The sequence below is a fragment of the Neoarius graeffei genome, chromosome 20, assembly GCF_027579695.1.
Source record: "Neoarius graeffei isolate fNeoGra1 chromosome 20, fNeoGra1.pri, whole genome shotgun sequence".
Lineage (NCBI taxonomy): Eukaryota > Metazoa > Chordata > Actinopteri > Siluriformes > Ariidae > Neoarius > Neoarius graeffei.
In genome coordinates, this window is record NC_083588.1 from 63242821 (window position 1) to 63262829 (window position 20009).

General features: G+C 44.6%; 2 protein-coding genes across 8 annotated transcripts in view; one reads left to right on the forward strand and one right to left on the reverse strand.

Moving 5' to 3' along the window:
• The window catches only part of LOC132868909 (large ribosomal subunit protein uL3), a 477874-nt gene that overhangs the window by 390942 nt on the left and 66923 nt on the right, over positions 1-20009 (reverse strand). The window lies entirely within an intron of this gene.
• Positions 1-20009, forward strand: part of rarab (retinoic acid receptor, alpha b) — a 169154-nt gene that overhangs the window by 111893 nt on the left and 37252 nt on the right. The window lies entirely within an intron of this gene.

The window sequence follows — 20009 nt, forward strand, 5'->3', positions numbered from 1 at the left end:
TTGCCAAAATCATGGCATGTTTTACTCGTAAATGTACTGTACATCATGGAGCATCGTAACAGAACTGAGCTGGTTGGAGATCGTGGATTTGTTCTTGAGCTCTGGTGACTGTGTGGAGTCTCAGGTTTCCAGTTCAGGATTCATGAAGTATATCTGTCTGTCTGTCTGTCTGTCCTCATGTTTCTCACTGCTAGACCTTTTCCAAATTAACGTTCGCTTGAGAAGGCGACTCAGAAATCTCCAACTGGACCATCGTGGACACTGTAGTGATCCTGGTGCTCAGTTTCATTACCAGTCAGTTTGAGGGGCTGTGATGGATGGATGGGAAAGTGGAAAGATGGGCAGGTCGATAGATAGATAGATAGATAGATAGATAGATAGATAGATAGATAGATAGATAGATAGATAGATACCCCTTTTCGACCAACAGGGAACAGGTTCTTGAACTGGTTCTTTTCAGGATTTTTTGAACCTTGGTTCCAGCTAGAGAACAGTCCCATGTTTTGAGCAGAACCGTTGTAATCAAGGATGCGTCATGAACTGAAGGCGTTACACAACTCGCACCAGGAGTAAAGTGCCAGAGCAAGATGGCGGTGTGCGCTGATTTACCCGTGAGCTTTTGTTCTGTTATTGCAGATGTTTGTTTTCAGTCTTTTTTTCTGAAGATGTTTCCTTTTCTGTTGCGTTCTCCATTGTTGTGCTCTGCTTCCTCTTCAAACTAATGACACGCCCACTGATGTCACAGTTCATGCTGGAAAAATGAGCTGTATTTTGGTTCCAACTGGGAAACGACTTTTTAGGTTCCAAGCCAATTTATTTTTGGTTGAAATTCTTTTGGGTGGATCAAAATTTGGTGCATGAACAAGAATGGAACTTATTCCCTGTTGGTCAAAAAGGTGTACAAGTGAGTAGATGGATGGGTAGAGGGATGTTTTTTTATTTATTTATTTATATTTGGATGGATAGATCGGTAGGTGGATGGATGGATATATAGATACTGTAAGTAGGTGGATGATGGGTGGGTGGATAGCTCCAAATTGACGGATGGGTTAATGGATGGGTAGGTAGGTGGGTAGGTAAGTAAGTAGATGGATGGATGGATGGATGGATGGATGGATATGTAGACCAGTGGAGGATGAGTAGATTGGTAGGTTGATGGATTGTGTGTGTATAGAGAGGTGGTGGATGGATGGATGATGAGTAAATAGACAGATAGATGTACTTTATTGATCCTGAAGTGGAAATTTTGGAAAAATGATCACTTGACGTTAGGATGGAACCCACAACCTTAATGCTGTAAGGCCTTAACTCCGCCCCCTGTCGCAGCTACTTCCTGTTAACACACACCCTGATGTAAAGTGTACACGCCTGATAATATGCTTTGATGTTGAAAATAAGTCCTGGTGCTCAAGAAAACAACTTGTGCTTTCTTGAGATCACTAAAATAAATGACACGTTGCCGTTCTGGGCTTCGATCAATCCTCATCACTGGTTTGTAGGTTTTGCCCAGAGCTGTGTGTGTAGACTCGACGATTCCGTCAGCGCTCTCGAGAGGATTCCAACAACACGCGGTGTTTTCTACAAGATACGGGGTTTTTTTGCAGGACAAAATTTCCACATCACGTCGACTGCGTCTGTTATTTTTCAAACATAAGAAGCGTTTCAAAAAAAGAAGCGGTGATATTTCAGAAAGGCGTCTTGTGACAGACACGACTGATTTCATTTCATCGCGTCACCCAGGTGTATTCGGAGCGCTACATCTGACTCTGCACCTTTTTGAGTTTATTGATTTTAGTCAATAAAAATGAAATGAAAATGACTGACTGGAGTCTGAGGAGTGCGACGCCTGAAGGAAAAACTAATTCAATTAAAAAAAAAAATGGAAGGAGAAATCCAGTTGTTTATCACGTCATCTTGGAAATGGTGTTTAAAGCCAAGACGAAACAATTCGGTGCTAAAATTTAAAAGCGATGCAATTTAAAGTAAAACTTTACGCTAAATAGTTAAGCGATGTGCGAGAAGATCTCAGAAGGGTCAAGTTTTCAATAAACTGAAGTTTTTTACCGACTATGTACTGTGGGGTTTTAATTTTTTTTAAAGGTCCCATGGCATGGTGGTTTGTTGATGCTTTAAACGGACTCGTGGAGGTTTCCGGATGTTATATCCGCAGCCTTTCTCGAAATGAACCCTCGGCACGTAGATATAGCCTCCTGGGAGAAAGCCCCATTTCAGCGCTTTTCCCAGTGCGTCGTTTTGCTAATGAGAAGCAGGAGGCGGGGAAGGGTAGAGGGTGGGGGCGGGTCTTATCATTAATATTCATGACATGTAAACGTGTTACCTCTGATTGGCTAACAGCACTGTGACGCTACGTCCAGTGGGTCAGAACAAGCGGATGTGGGCGTCTTACTATGGCGAGAGAGAAGGAACAAACCGCGAAGGGAAAAATACCGCGCGCTGACGTCATTAAGGTGCGACGCGAGGAAATAAAATAAATTCAACAGATGTTTGGGTTTTTACTGAACAAACAAATAAAATGAACGAGTGACTTAAAAAAAGAATGCGGGTGTCTTTGTAAAAACTGTTTTGATTGGCTATTATAACAGAGCATGCTGCATGCTTTTTGGTTTTGTAGCGCAGAGTACCTGGCTAACTGCAGGAAGCGGTTAGCTGCACAGCTAATGTAGCCATTGCAAGGCTAACGTGGCACCGATTTTAAAACACGGCAAAACGACTTAACAGTTATACACTTACTTGTTCGGTGTTTGTGGCTGATGCGGCAGGGATGCTTGGTACGGACCCAGGCTTCAGTGACAGTTGATGTGCAAAACCTGCCCTGTACTGTCCCAAGTTGTGGAAACATTCATCAGGAAAATGCTTCCGACAAACATACACCGTCTTAGGTAGACTCGACGGCGTATTATTGGAGTAAATAAAATGAAGCCACTGCGTCTTCAGGGGCTCTCCCGTCGGCAGTAAAAACAGACTCTTTTCTGTGTTGTCACATCCATGTACAGCGCAATTTCCATGTTTCGCTCGCTTAGGTGATGCCATGTTGTTGTGTCCTCCCTCTATGGTCTCCTCACTACAACTGGGCGGGGCAATCCATACAGTGGGTGGGAATCCAGAGGGGGGGGCGTGGGGATCATCTCCCTTGCTGACGTAGTAAAGGGAAGAGTTTATCAACGCACCGTTTTGACGCGCCATTCTCAAATGTTGGGCATAGTTTGGTTTACACATTATGAAATTTCTAGCCGCTGGGGTGACTTAAGAAGGTCAGAGGAACTCATTTTAACGTTAAAAAACCTCAAAGTGAAAATTTCATGCCATGGGACCTTTAAGGTAAACAATCCCACGTTTACAGGTGTGTGTGGGAGAGCGAGGGTTCTGATTGGTGTGTTTAATGCTGAAGTAAAACTTTTTTTTTTTTAACTTGGGTTCTCTGAGGAACTGGAGTGCGGTGTGCGACTCTGGTGCGGTGTGTAATGTTCAGTGAAGCAGCAGTTGATTAGTGTGTGTGTGTGTGTGTGTGTGTGTGGCTTCAGACTTTCGTGCCAGCAAAGCCGTGTGTGGTTTTTCAGCCAGACGTGCGAGAAGTCGTTTCCACTCGGTTTCGAGCGCGCTGCGTCTCTGCACAACTGCGCTGTCGTGTCTCGTGTTTGTGTTTTTACTTCTTACAAAGTCGCTGTACTTCACTACTCCAGTCCCGTGGCGTTTTTAGCTTTTTGATGATTTACACAGGAACTTCTCCGGCTTTTGAAAAACACAGCTACTGTATAAAACGGTGCAAGTTCACACGGTTAAAAACGGGCTTCGAGTGAGAAAGAGTTCAGTCATTTTATTTACCGTCTGCAGGAAAATAATCACCGATCAGGAGATTGAAATAAAATAAAATCCATCAGGAGGATCAGTCAGCTGAAAAATGATCTAAAGTGGTAATTTCTCGTGACGGGATTATTGTGTAAGCATGGAGCACAGCATGACTGGACACAATTAATACACTCAGTGCGTTTACATGCACATAGAGAAAATCGAATTTCTGCCGTAGCTCGTCTGAAATCGAAGCTCTAAATGGCGTGTAAACACCTTAGCTCGGCTGAAATTGAATTGAACTTGATTTCTCGCAATCGAGCTACACGACCTAGATTATGCGATTTTTGCCGAGCTACTTGGTGCATGTAATCCCTATCGAGCCACGCAGTCCAGCTACTTACTTCAGCACCGCCCCTTCCGGAAGTGACGAGACCACAAGCGGGAAACACACCAGCCTCGGTTGGAAAAAAAAGAAAAAAAAACAGCCTCGGTCGGGAAAAAAAAAAAACAGCCTCGGTCGGCACGACACTTCACCTTAGCCACCCACTTTTTATTAGGAACACTTCTGTTCGTACATACAAACTACAACCACTCTTCTTAGAGTTTAGAGTTTTTATTTTATTTTTAAAAGGGACAGTGCACAAATTAAACATTATCCTTGTGGTAAGGACAGATGTCTGTCCCAGGTTATAGCAGTACATGCTAATTTTCGCCTGTAGTCCCTTTGTTTATACTCTTGAATAGCTCTTCATGACGACAACCGGAAGTGTACCAGCACGATGGGGCGTGTAGCGCCACCTGTGGCTCAGGTGCACAATGCACCTCATAACAATAGCTCGATTTAAACACTGTGCATGTAGGATTGGATTTCTCTGGCACCCTGCTGGGACCCTTTGCTCGATTTGGATGTGCATGTAAACGTAGTGAGTATGAATTTTCACACGTAACGAACGAAGCTCGTGTCCCCTTTAGAGACAATGAGTCAAATGCTGTGTTCGCACTTATACCGGTACGAAAGTGGTATAACTGTATCGATACAAAGTATACCAGTACAGTTCAGTGCATCTGTCCACACTAGCGAGAAATGTTTGCGGTTTTCTTTCACGGAAGTTGAAATGCGCATGCGCGAAATGTTTCCGTGGTTACCAAGTAACTTCGTTCCGAGAATATATGGCATCCATTATTCCGAGGTCTTGAGAAAACAAAACAATTATTTCATGATCTCAGCTGGATCACTGTATCTCCGTCGGTAGAGACGAAGCCGGGCCAGTCTTCTGCGGAGGTGCCGCGGACTAATTTTGAAATGATCCCTTATTAAAAGACTTAATGCAATCTCTCCCTGTGTCAACCCCTGATCAAAATATTGCCTTATTAGGTGATCGATTATTCCAGACATTCTAATGACCAAAGTTGCGTCTATACAGAATGCGGAATAGCCCCAAAGTCAGCATATCACAAGTCTCTTGGCGCTCCTGAATGAACCATTTCTCAGCTGTTTACTCGAGATCATCAAATAATTGTTTTGTTTTCTCGAGATCTCAAATTAATTGTCATTATCTCAGGATAACAAGGTGAATAAAAAAAAAGGATTACCATATTTTCCGGACTATACGTCGCTCCGGAGTTTAAGTCGCATCAGCCAAAAAATGCATTATGAAGACGAAAAAAACATACCTATATACGTCACACCGGACTATAAGTCGCACTTTTTTGAAGGGTTATTCTATCCATAGAATCTGTGATTGTATTTGATAAGCGGCGCGTGGTTACTGCGCGACTGCATTGTTTATTTAATAAACGAACAGCTGAGCAGTGATAACGCGCCCTTTGCCCTGTAAGTAGCCTAGTCTGATTATTTTAAATATCTACTACTATCTTTAATACTATCACTATCGTTATTACTAATAGCCTATATTATTATTATAACTAATATTAGTAGCCTATTACTGATGCATTAATCAGTTTGCTTTTAGAATATTTTTACCGGTAGGGCTTATTATCGCCCCATGGCTCTTTCATCTGTGTTATTAAAGCTGTAGTCATCATCGAGGAGAGTCATTCTTCATTTTTGTCGAATTTTATTTCATTAAATCAGAGGCCAAGTAGGCTATAGGTATATCATCTCCAAAGACAGGTACGGTAGTAAAAACAACCGTCTAGTGAAAAAAAACAAAACAACAACCGCTCAGAGAAAAAACAGGCAGAAAGCTACATAGCGCCCTCTCGCGGTGAAAAAAAAAAAAACATATATACGTCGCACCGGAGTATAAGTCGCATGGCCAGCCGAACCATGAAAAAAAGTGCGACATATGGCCCTTTTCCACTACCCTTTTTCAGCTCACTTCAGCCCGACACGGCTCGCGTTTCAACTACCTCAGAGCGGCCCGACTCAGCTCGCTTCAGCCTGACTCAGCACCCAAAACTCGCACCGTTTTGGAGTGGGGCTGAAGCGAGCCAAACCGAGCCGAGTGAGGCTGGGGGCGTGAGCAGACACTCCCCTGTGCACTGATTGGTGAGGAGGAGTGTCCTCACATGCCCACACACGCCCCGCAAGCATGCTGGGATCTGTAAACACCGTAAACCCGGAAGAAGAATAATTACGAATTACGAGAATTTCTGAAGCCTTATGCGCCTCGCCTCATCTATACGCTCTTGCCAGTATCTGTTGGCGTTGTCGGTGACAACAAGCCACAGCACCAAGACCAGCAACACTAACGACTCCGTGTTTATTGTTTATTATCCGGGTCGTGAGACTACCGCTTAAAAGCTCACTGATGTCACTGTTTGCGCCGCCTAACGACATCACGTGACGTCCACCCACTTTCGCTAACTCCACCCAATGTGTCCACCCACTTCCAGCCAGCACAGTTCAGCGCGGTTGTAGTCGAAATGCTACTCCAACAGCCCCACTCAGCTCGACTCAGCACGGCACGGCTCAGCCCGACTCAGCCGCGTTGGTAGTGGAAAAGCGGCATAATAGTCCGAAAAATACGGTATATGAAGGGCCTCTCTCGGCTTTCGTACGGATGAAACAGCGTGTGTGTGCTTTTTGTTGTCAGTGTACAGTCTGTATTTCTGGTGGTCATTTATTCAGTTGAATCGTATAAAACGCGCGAGGCAGTTGAGAAAGAAACAAACGAATCTCCGTTCTTCACTATTGTATTCAGCGAAGACATCGATTGAGGTGTGTGACTTTGTGCATTATATTTGTATCGCTACAGAGCCGCTTCATCTGTCCACACTACAGCGAAGCGCTACAGTACCGATACTGTACCGGTACGAAACCCATACGTTTGTGGGTTTCGTACCGATACAGTTATACCGCTACAGTACCGGTATAGTTGCTAGTGTGGACAGGTGTTGCGGTACGAAAGTAGTTTCGTATCGGTACAAAATCCCTAGTGTGGACAGGGTATTAGTCTTCAGGGACGCAGTGATGGTTCCCCCCCCAAATCACTCACTCGTTCACTACTCCCTACTCACTATTGAGGGAATTCTATATAGAAGACTAGCTATACAGTGAGCTCGTTTGGTAAGGGAGGGACACACTGGGACTCTACTGCACTGCGCCGTTATTTACGTCATTACTGTCGCACAATTAAAACGTACCGCATCACTCAGCTGGTGGGTTTCAAAATAATAAATCCATATTACACTGAGCGTATTTCTTACATTAATAAATACAAAGTACTTTGTCTGCTGCATCTTTCAGTTCTTTTAAATCAAGGCTGAATCCTTTCTTCATCGCTGCCTTTTATTAAATCAGATCTGAGGCTTTTGATTAGTTCCTCGCTCGGAAGTGTAACTTTTTTTATTCTTGTATTTTGTTTTATTCTGTTTTAGCTTTTTTTTTCTATTCTCTTGTTATCTTTAATTGTGCTTGAATGTCTGTTTATAACGTGTTTCTTCCTCCGTCCGTTCACCGCAACCCCCCCCCCCTTAGCGCGATCACAATACCTGATGGTTGGTTGTATATTGCTTGGTTAGTGCCCATCGGTTGTTCACTACTTTTCATGATGTGTTGATTGTGGGATACTCTGAGTGCACTATATAGGGTGTAATAATTCTCACTGTACATTCAGACAGCACTACAAAATGGCGAACTCGCTATAGAGTCCACTATAGAGTGAGTAGTGAGTGCTTTCGGATACAGCGTCTGACTCGCTGTTACAACATGTGCACAGCGCGATTAGGACTAATTACAGTACCATGTACCTGTTCCAGATTAGAGCGCAATCACAGCGTGCGCTTATAAAGACTCTGTAAACACACAGACTTGAAGTTTACACACTGTACCGGTGATTTGTAACATGTGAATGGTGATGTTTTAGAAATCAGAGTGAGTCAGTGGGTGGATACTGACAATGATACAACGGTAACCGCCATCATTTCCATAACAGATGAAGAAATCAGTCATCACCTTCGTTCGTGATCCTTTAACTCAGTGACCCGTGATAGTGACTCAGAAGGAGAAATTCATTAGGTACATATAACATACCCAGAGCAGCTTGGGGTTAGATGCCTTGCTCAAGGGCACTTCAGCCATTCCTGCTGGGCCAGGGACTAGAACAGACAACCTGTTGGTCCTAAAGCTGCTTCTCTAACCTTTAGGCCATGGCTTCCCCCGCATTCCAAGCCCAACTCCATTTGGCCTAATTCTAAATGTAGTATTTTCTGATTAAGGCGTGTCAGACATGCCGGTATCAGGCCATTATTAAAAAACGTTCTGTTTCCGGTCCACTGGCCGGGTGAGTGCTGTTTGTGCGGTTGAATTTTTTTTTTTTAACGTCAGTTTTTCGGCATTTTTTTTCGGGTTCGTAAATCTAAAATCGAACTTGACGTTTACGCATTCTGCGCAGAATATAGAATCGAATCAGCTCTGCGCATGCGCCGTGCGGCACAAAAAAATGGCAGCCACCATGAAGGAAGGAGATCCGGAGTTTTCAAACATTTGCTTAAGTGTGAAATCGCAAAATGGTATTCTAGCGAACAACAAAATAGTAAAGATTCAGAAAAACAAATCATTCAGTGATCATTTTAATAGTGTAATTTCATCCGAACTCGGCCTAACGCTCGATTTAGAACTACAAAAAGTCCGTGTGTCGGACCGTCACAAACCGTTACTGGAAAATCCGTTTGATCTTGATCCATCCGAGACGTTGCAAACAGCTTTCGAGTTTTGTTATACGAAATTCATTACCTACTTTGTTAATGACCCTGACAGATCTGTAGGAGAACCTAACAGATCTATTCAAAATGAGAACGGAACTGAACAAAAAAATGCGTTTACGGAACTAATGCGGGTTGGCTGGACAGAATTAAAAACTGTCTGTAGCAAATAAGAACGAATTACAAAAAAAAAAAATCCCTCCCTCCCTCCCTACTGAAAATTGTTTTGCTCACCCAGTGGACAGGAAACGGATTTTTTTTTTTTAAGGATGGCCTTATTTGGGTTTTAGGAGCGCTCGTCATACATGTATCCAGCACAGTTGGGATATGCGTCTCAGTTTGGGTTTTTACGGCGGTTTGCGACGCATGACGGCCTCTGGTAAGGAGTTCCACCCCTGGGGGAGGCCATGTCCTCGAGGTTAGAGAAGTAGCTTTGGGACCAAAAGGTCGCTGGTTTGATTCCCTGAACGGATGAAGTGCTCTTGAGCAAGGCATCAAACCCCCAACTGCTTGCTGGGCGGGTGGGGTGTGTCGGCGTCCTGTTGCACGTTACTCTGGATAAGGGCATCTAGCTAAACACCTGGAATGTGATGTAATTTTCCTTTGTGGTAAGGAATGTTAATGTGCCAAAAATTTTGCGTATCGAGTGAGGTGGTGTTTACATTAGACCGTATCAGCGGATCATCAGATTAACGTTTTTAAAACGATTCGCGTGCACACAGCAACGCCAATACACGGATACGCTCAGCTCCGCAGGCATCCTGCGCTCCAAATCACTCCGCCCTGAACAGCGAGTGCCCTCTGGAGGGTGCGCACTCCGGCCTTGCGCAGCTCACAGAGCGCGCGAGTGAAGCGCACGAGCAGTGATTCGGGACAAATAGCAGGAAGTGAAAGCCCGCGCCGTTTTTCAGCAGTCACATCACATGACCAATGTGGCATGACCAACGCCAGCGAATCAGGAAGGTGGATGTCACAGTGACGTTGTCGAATGACGACGTCAGCTAGAGCTCAGCACAGCGTATCCTCGTTCCTCAGTGTTTACACAGCACCGGATCAGATACGAACTGGGTTGAATACGTGGGCCCTGGCGGATTCAAGTTGTTCCGCCTGTGGAGTCGTTTCCCGGCGTTTTAATGTGAACAGACAGTGCATCTGCGACGAAAACGAGACGGATACGGTCTAATGTAAACACCACCTGAGTGTTTGGTGTGGCGAGCCGGGGGGGGATGGGGTCCGTTTCAGCGTTCGGTATAACGAAGCATTTGGATGTGTTGTGATGCGTGACATTACTGTACACTTCGAGAGATCATAAGGAGTGTGTGTACTTTAATAACCTGATAATGCAGCTCTGAATGGGTTCTAAACAGTTATGAAGTGCTGAAAGGGGCGTGGCCAGTTATGCAGGATGGGTTCTGTCCAGTTGCCTGTGTTTCGTGGAGGACGGCTGACGTGGAGTTGTGTAGCTTTGCACGGATTATAAACCGTAAAAGGCGTGTGTAGGATTGCTGTGGTAAACGGCGTCATGTCTGATATCTACACGTCCCGGGTGTCACATGATCTTCACCGCGTCGTTGATCTAATGACACCGTCATTACAAATTATTCCAGCGTTTAATAACCATGAATTATTCATTAATGAAATAATTCCGGGTTGTAATTCAGAATTGCTGTAATCACGTCGGCAAGTTTTAATAGCGAGCGGCGTTGCGGGGGAACTGAACATCCGTCTCCGCCCCACCCGTCGTCTGATTCACACAGCATGAACTCGTGGCGATCCGGAAAATGAATATTAGAGAATTCTGAAGTGTGAGAAAAGGCGTTACGGCGTCGTACAGAGAAAACAAAGCCCACGTTTAAACGCACCGAGGAACCAGTTTTATCTCGGAGTGTTAGTGGGTCACGTCCGTTATTTTAAGCAACATTAATTATCCTCTCCAATGCAATATTGATATAATGAGTTTCTATTCATTCAATCCTTTTATTTAGCCTGCGTCTCAGGAGACACGCCGAGGGGCCCGCTCTCGTTTCTGCCAGATCTCCAGCGGCAAACAAAAAAATAAAACAAAATGGCCCAGTAGAGAGCAACAAGAGCGTTTTAAATAAAATATTTCCCGCCGGTTTATTGCTTCCGAGTGCCGTGTGAGTGTAAAACCTCTTCGTCTCCGGCATTACAGCGCTGGTTTTCCATCAAGGCACAACAACCACGTTCTCTCTCTTTTTATTCTCGGTCCAAAAAAACCCAACAAAACAATAAAGGAGCAAAGTGCTGATGCTGAGGACTCCGGCTGTAAAAGAGAGAAACTTCTGCTCCGTACAGAAAACATTACTTAAATATTATATCGTGTAAATGATGAAAAAAAGTGTATTTGAGTTTAAGTCTTTCATTTCTGCCTCTTTCCGTGTGCAATCCTTCAAGTTTGTTTTAGCCTTCGAGCCCAGACTTTTATCGTTGTTCTTCTTTTTCACGAGGTTGTGCCACTTCTCCTCGCAAGTGATCTGTCCATCACGCAGTGTTTGAAAGAGTCTGTCACAATGAAGGTTGCACATCTGCGTGCACAAAAAAAAAAAAAAAGGTCGGCGCATCGGGCTCTCCTTAAGGCCTCTGCATGCTCTTGCGACAAGGCTTTCGCAGATAGCTTTTCGCAGACAGTTGTAATTTATCGTTGAGCGGGGAGTAATAGGCGTGCGCGATGTTATTCACCGCCACAACGCAAGGGGGCGCGAAGTCGCTAGGAGTAGTTGGTGGGTGTGGTTAGTGGAGTGTTTATCCTCCGGTTACTTATAATGACTAGAACTTTTTTTTTTTAATAATGACTAGAACTGGAGTCGTATAGATGTACGTACTTCCTCACTTCCTCGATCAACCGCTCTTCGTGCTGCTCCATCTTCGCTCGTGTTTTTAAAAATGGCGGTCGTGAAAACAAACCGGGAAAGTAGGGAAGCGGAAGTGCGTGTACAGCGGATGTAGAGTGGACCAATCAGAGCCCTCTTGTCTGCGACGCTGTCTGCGAGGCTTCTGCGGTGGTCACAATTTTTGGGAGGTGCGCGCAGAGCGTCTGCGAAGGTGGGGGGGCTACGCAGACACTGTCTGCGACGCCATCTGCGAGGACTGGGTTGTCAGCATAAATTGGCCTTTACTCACATGCATGTGAGTACTGGGGTGCCAATACTTTTCAGTGAGGAGTGCGTACGAGGCGTTTGAGTGCAAGCCATGGAATCGCAAACGTCCTGCTCTGTCGTACCGTGTGTGTGAGGACGCCGGGTACGGCTGTGAGCTGCGTTATGTTGCGAACAAACAAAGTAAACAGGAAGCCATTTTGGGATTTGTTCCAGCGAGAACGCAAATCGTCACGGAGTCGGAGTGGAGGTGATGCTTTACGGACTCCGTCAACGTGCTATGTACCTTCAAGGTGAAAATGTCCAGAGCTTTGCTGGAGATGGAGGGGTGTGTGTGTGTGTGTGTGTGTGTGAGACTCGAATGTCCGTGTCGTAAAACGTCAAGGAAATTTGATGAGGTTCACATGGTGCTGGAACGAGGAAGTCCTAACTGGAAGAGTGTGTGCTTGTCATTTTATCGTTTCCTGCGAGCAGCGCGGTGCCGGTGGGAACGGCAGAGCCGTCTGGTGCGAGCAGAAGAAGAATAAAAGACGAGAATAAGATGGATGGATGGACTGAGAAGGAAGAAAACGGAGAGACGATGTGGTTGGCTGATCGCGGCTCCTGGTGAGCCGGAGAGTGGCGTAGCGGGAGGATGTGGGCTTTCCCACTGAACTGTGAAGATAAAAAGGGTTTAAAACGTCGGTGTAAAATTTGGTGCACGGATGAAGAAAAGGTCGGAGTGTTATTCAGACGGGATTTGGATTTTCTCAGACGTGTGTAATGTAATATAATTACAGTCGAGATAAACAGCGTATAAATCATAGAAATGGACTTCTGCCGTCTTCGTTCTTCACGTCGTACCCCATACCTCCTACACGCCTCATTTTTAAAGGTGATGTATGATACCCCGTTTCCGCGAGCTGACGCGGTTCCCTGAGGCGTTAATGAAACGTCTGTGACGTGCTTTGATCAAAATAGCAGAAGGATAAAGCGCCACGGCTCCTTCGTCGCTCTCTCTGAAGAGCTGTGTTCGAAACGGCCGGTTCGAGTCACTGTTCCTTTAAGTGATGACACGCCACTCGCCACGCCCCCCTCTTCCACTAGCCAGTCAGGTAGCACTTTCTTCATGGATATTCATTCTCAAAGGCAGTTCTCAAGACACGAGTGGAGAGATTCAGATGAGGAGGCGGGGTTATTCTAATGAGCTCCATTAGATTGTGATGTAAAAAGGGGAGCCGAATCCGAACATCTTGTCGACGCGCGTTTTCTGAAACTGGAGCACAAAAGAAATGACACCCAGAGTGTGTGGGTTGGTAGACACTCCAGATACCCAGGTGTATGTGTACTAGGGCTGAACGATATATCGTTATCGTGTCTATATCTAGATATGAACATTCAAGATATTAATATTGAAAAAGCAACGATATAGATTTCCCTCCCCACGCAGTCACAACAAACATCGTTTTTGCGATTGCCCTTGAATGCACCGCTAAGGCCAGCCAATCACAAACCTTATTTCATGCTTGCTGTGGATCGACAGCTGAAGCCAACCAATGACAAACATATGAGGGCGGGACTGAGGGAGATGGAGACGGACGTGCGCACACACTACAGACACAGCGGGGAAATTAAAAAGAAAGAGAAAATGAGTGCGGAAGATAATGCGGCCAGTGGCGGTGCGGAATCTGACTTGGTGCCAAAACATAAATCATCCTCCATTATTTGGAGGCGTTTTGGATTCAGAAAGGACGATGTTAACCAGAGTGAGGTGTTGTGCAGGTCGCGCTTAGCAAAAATTGTGACGAAGCAAGGTAGCACAACAAACATGTTTCACCACCTGAAACACCACCATCGCGTGCTGCACGGAGAGTGTACGGCAATGAGAGAAACACCGGGGACTTCTCAGGGCCTCTGCATGCTCTTGCGACAAGGCTTTCGCAGATAGCTTTTCGCAGACAGTTGTAATTTATCGTTGAGCGGGGAGTAATAGGCGTGCGCGATGTTATTCACCGCTACAACGCAAGGGGGCGCGAAATCGCTAGGAGTAGTTGGTGGGTGTGGTTAGTGGAGTGTTTATCCTCCGGTTACTGATAATGACTAGAACTGGAGTCGTATAGATGTCCGTACTTCCTCACTTCCTCGATTAACCGCTCTTCATGCTGCTCCATCTTCGCTCGTGTTTTTAAAAATGGCGGTCGTGAAAACAAACCAAACCGGGAAAGTGCGGAAGTGCATGTACAGCGGATGTAGAGTGGACCAGTCAGAGCCCTCTTGTCTGCGACGCTGTCTGCGGTGGTCACAATTTTTGGGAGGTGCGCGCAGAGCGTCTGCGAAGGGGAGGGGGGCTTGGCAGACGCAATCTGCGACGCCATCTGCGAGGACTGGGTTGTCAGTATAAATTGGCCTCAAGTCATCCCAAAATAAGCCAAAGCGAAGTCTGATTGCTGATGCGTTCAGTAGCGTTACACCGTACGAGTCGACGCCCACCAGACATAAAGAAATTACAGACGCTATAACGTACCACATTGTGGAAGACATGGTACCTGTGTACACCGTCTCGAAAGAGGGCTTTAAAAAAAATGGTTCGGACGCTGGACAAGCGTTATAAAATACCATCCCGAAATCGATCATTTCGCCACAACCGCGGACCTGTGGTCGAGCCGGACAACCGAACCTTCCATCAGTTTAACGGTCCGTTTTATTACAACAAACTCCCGCTGTCTGCAGACGTCCTTCTTCCCCGGGGAGCGTACGATAAATACCAAATACGGTTGTTTATTGTTAAAGCAGAGCTGCAGTAAAATGTTTGATTTGTAATTTTATTCGTAATTTATGTTAATGTTGATGACTGGCAGCGAGTTCTTAAAAATAAAACTGCACTTTCCACATTTTTTTTTTTTGTATTATGTTTTTATTTTTCTGAAAAATGCTTGGTTTTCACCGAACCCGTAGTGATATCGTATCGATATCGAGATATCTGGCATGAATATCGAGATATGAAATTTTGTCCATATCGTTCAGCCCTGATGTGTACAAGCACCGAAAAAGTGAGTTTGATAGAAAGTATTGGCACGTTTGTTTGTTTGTTTGTTTGGGCAGATCTGTGCAGTTGTTCCTTTTTACCTGAGGATCTCATCTCATTATCTCTAGCCGCTTTATCCTGTTCTAGGGCAATTCCAGCGTTATGGACGTGACACTTGAACTCAAAATGGCAACAAATGACCCAGTGCATGTTTTATTGTCTCCCAGTATTTAAACAGGTGTTGCATATTTTAAGGCTGTACCATACTGGAGAAGTGATAGAACAAGAACAATTCCCATAGTACATCTAGGGCATGCCAGAAAACACCAATAAAAGATGCGTTATGGATGTGACAGAAAAAGTATCACTTTTCTTGGGTGACTGTACATTTTTATCAAACTCTGTGAAATTGTAAACCTAATGTCGAAATGGAGATATCCATTTGATAGAGGGGTCCAAGGTGAATATTAAAAAATCTCTGTTTAAAATATTTTGTATTTCATGCAGAGTTTCGGAAGGAAAAGTCAGCGTTATGGATGTGACGAAATTCCGTTATGGATGTGACGCGTCTGAAATAGACATGGCATATGTTTAGAAAATCAGCAATTTAACCACCATAACCCTTTGAAAAACTCTCTAAATATCAGCTAAAACTATCAAAGTTCTTAAATAATATTGATGATGGCTATTGTTTTGCTGTTTTGTGGATTTTAGCATACATTTCTGTGGCTTGTGGCAATAATATAGAATTGTACATGATCAAAGTTGGTTTTAGCTTGGGGTTTACATTATAAGAAAGAAAGACTGACAGTGACATATTAGGTTGGTTACAAATTGGTTCAACTTATTCACATCTGTAAAATACAGGCCTAGGTGAGATCTCTGGGAGTGGTTTTGATGTATTACATGTTGCTTTATTTTTGCATGGTGAGGTTGACATTTACATGGAATTGCCCTCTACAGGGTCGCAGGCAAGCTGGATCCTATCCCAGCTGACTACGGGCGAAAGGCGGGGTTCACCCTGGACAAGTCGCCAGGTCATCACAGGGCTGACACATAGACACAGACAACCATTCACACTCACATTCACACCTACGGTCAATTTAGAGTCACCAGTTAACCTAACCTGCATGTCTTTGGACTGTGGGGGAAACCGGAGCACCCGGAGGAAACCCACGCGGACACGGGGAGAACATGCAAACTCCACACAGAAAGGCCCTCGCCGGCCCCGGGGCTCGAACCCGGACCTTCTTGCTGTGAGGCGACAGCGCTAACCACTACACCACCGTGCCGCCCTACCTGAGGATGTTTTTTTAATATTCCAGAGCAACATCAGTCCAGGAAGTTGGATATTTGCCTCTAAAACAAGTCGTGCAAGTTCCCTAAAATTAGCGTAGACTCTGGAAGAGCTTCAGGGCTTTTACACACTATGGCTTTAAGTGACTTTATGCGATTTTAAGTCCTCTTTCATTGCAGTACGTCTCAACGATAGAAATGTTTTGACTTGCAGAAATCCAAAGTCTTCAAATATGGATAGAGACCATGATTTTTTTTTTTTTTTTTGGAGGGGGATAGGTGTTTACCTTGTCGTTCCTCTTTAACAAAAGCAGTCAATGGATGCACTTTACCATTTTTGCTCTTTTAAAAACATTTATCTGTCTTTATTACACGTTTGCTGTCTTCCAGGCTGCTCGTTACCAAAGCTGCTCTGTAATCAGGGTAGAGAAAGCGCCCGTGTTAAACCGGCGCAGGGACGAGGCAGGGATTTCGCAACACATGGTGCCCTTCCAGATTGGTAGTACAGCCCTGAAGGCCATCGCGTGCTTTAATGTGTCACTGTGGAGAAGAAGCACCAAACCACAGGCTTCTGTTTGAACCACACAGAACAGACTGTTCCTCAAACCCTCGGCAGCTTTCAACATCCAAACATCACAGGTGTTCGAGCTTTTGTTTTGTTTCGGCAGGTTCATTCAGCGAGCTCGACGTTTCCTCGGGCGTTTAGGCGCATTTGAAGAAACGGGGCATGTGATAACTTCTGCTCTTCGGAGATTATTATTATTATTCTTCACACATTCTCTGTGCTGTGAGATCTGCAGCCTCTCTGGTTACGCAGTCAGAGGAAGTGCTGTGGGATCAGGAAGTGCTGCTTGTGTTGTGTTAAAGCAGATTTGGCAAAGTGCCACGCCCGAACACCACTAGCACGTTCCGCATCCACCACGACACCCAGTAAGCCTCTGGACCTGCTCCACGTGCGACTAACATGGCTGGAGATGGCGTGTTGATTTAAACGCTGTATTCTGATTGGTCAGATTCACTACACCTGCGACAGTAGTTCAGCTCCGCTGCAAATCACAGGATTATTTATTTCTAATCAATTCGCTCGTTCTAATACGCCACCGTTTCCATAGTAACGGCTCCTTCGCAGGGACTTGACTCTCAGGAGATGTTTATTTATGGTTCATGGAAGGGGTCTCCAGTGTCGGATGTGAACACGTAGCTTTAAATTTCCGTCACAAGTTGAAAACTAATCAACCCATACCAGCAAGTCAGAGATTAATAACAGTAACTCGTCTTCGTCTTCATCGCAGCATCCGCGGAGTCGCCGAGTTGTTTATCCCTCAGGTGTTGTGCACCGTGGCTGTGCATTAGCATGTGCAAATCACTTCGTTTGACTAGTCAGATAGTCGTCTGTGGGAGAAGAGAAGAGAAGAGGTCACTCGAGTCCTCGTCACTGTTTGAGGAGTGCGGCTGAAGAATAGTTTTGCTTCTTTAGGTTGAGGACGATGTCGCTAACGAGTACTAGCAGTGTACGGCTACCAGCTTAGTATGGAATCAATTTTGTGCCAAAATGTTCATACAATTCTTTTGAAATATCAAATGAAAACGGCAAATCAAAATTAAAAAAAAGAACAAAAAGTCAATTTTTTTAGACTGGCAAACAAATTATTCGTGTAATCGTGCAAAATATCAGTCTATTACTCTTCAGAAACCTTTTATTTTTGTTCCGCGTCTCTCTCAGTTTTGTTTGACGTAATTTATTTCTGTTGCGATTCCAGCTTTCTCGTTTGCGCTCCCTGACTTTTTGCTTGCAGTTTTGGCACAAACTTCACGTGTGGGTGGGCTGTCCAGGAATGCATTCCCATTGGCTAACTTGTGTTTGACTGACAGCTCCGCTCAGCCATTCCCTACTCGGATTCTGGCGGACTGTTTGACGAGTGACCGATCCATTGACGGTAAACAAGGATGGAGTGGACTTCAGTGGCGACTATGATACTGAATTTACACTTTGTTGAATTAATTCAATATCATAGTCGCCACTGAAGTCCACTCCATCCTTATTTACCGTCAATGGATCGGTCACTCGTCAAACAGTCCGCCAGAATCCGAGTAGGGAATGGCTGAGCGTAGCTGTCAGTCAAACACAAGTTAGCCAATGGGAATGCATTCCTGGACAGCCCGCCCACACGTCAAGTTTGTGCCAAAACTGCAAGCAAAAAGTCAGGGAGCGCAAACGAGAAAGCTGGAATCGCAACCAAAATAAATTACGTCAAACAAAACTGAGAGAGACGCGGAACAAAAATAAAAGGTTTCTGAAGAGTAATAGACTGATATTTTGCACGATTACACGAATAATTTGTTTGCTAGTCTAAAAAATTTGACTTTTTTTTTCTTTTTTTGTATTTTGATTTGTCGTTTTTGTTTGATATTTCAAAAGTATTGTATGAACATTTTGGCACAAAATTGATTCCATAGCTTAGCAGCTTAAAAATGGACTCCAGAGTGTTTTATTCCTCTCGCACTACAGCAGTCTGCCATCGGTTACCATTTTTAACGAAAGAATGATGTCATATCTGATTAGAGTTAGATTTAATGTAGTGGAACATCCATAAACCGGGTTAGTTCCTGCTCTCACTTGTGTTATAGCAGCTATAAACAGCCAAGACCCTCTGAATGAGCGGTTACTATAGAAATAAGTGCATTACGATTTGTAGCTGCGCTTCCATCAGAGCTGCTGTTCTGGACCAGTCACAGTCCAGAACTCATCAGCGCCGTGGGGTCGTATTGAATATCAGAAGATGATGATTTTTTTTTTTTTTGATAAAATGTTTTAACAGCGGACTGATAAAAGCATCTCCACATAAACGTGTGAGTCAGTGTCGCCGAGTCTCCTCCGTCCGCCCGGGATAATCTCTTACAGCTGATGGAAATCGGATCTCGGTGAGTGGGAGAGGAGGTTTCAATCCCAGACAGGGTGAGGGGGTGGAGGTGAGGGGGCGGGGGCGTCTTGTCTACTGCCTTTCATAAAACGAAAGGGGGGGAAAAACAGGCCAAAAGAGAGAGAGGCAGGTGGCTGTAAAGCCGTGAAGTAAAACTAAAGGAGGCCTGAAACATGTTCTGACAGGCTGGAGGGGGGGAGGGGTGGTGTTGGATAAGATGACTTATTTTTCCAGATATTAAAAATAAAAGCAGCAATGAAATATAAATTATATAAGAAATGTACATTCAGGATATTCCTATTCTCCACATTCACTGGATATGAGCAATCGAGTGCTCTGATTGGCTACTCTACTACTAGGATATCAGCTCGTATACCGTGAGTAGAAAAAACAAAATGGTGGAGGTTGTTACTGAAACAACCGAGGGCGAAATAAAAATTCTACTCGAAAACAAAACCCCAAAAAATAAAAAGGAACAAAATATGGAATAAAAGTATTTGATGGTAAGAACACCCCCCCCCCCCCCCCCCCCCCAGAATGATGATCACATTTCACAAATCGCTCGTGTCATTTCACTGGTTTGTTTACATTTTATGTGGAAATGATTTTGTCGGACATTTTGTATTAAGTTTTTATTTATCGAATTTGCAAAAAATAAAAATGCTCTGTTTCTCAAAATCCAGTGAATGTGGA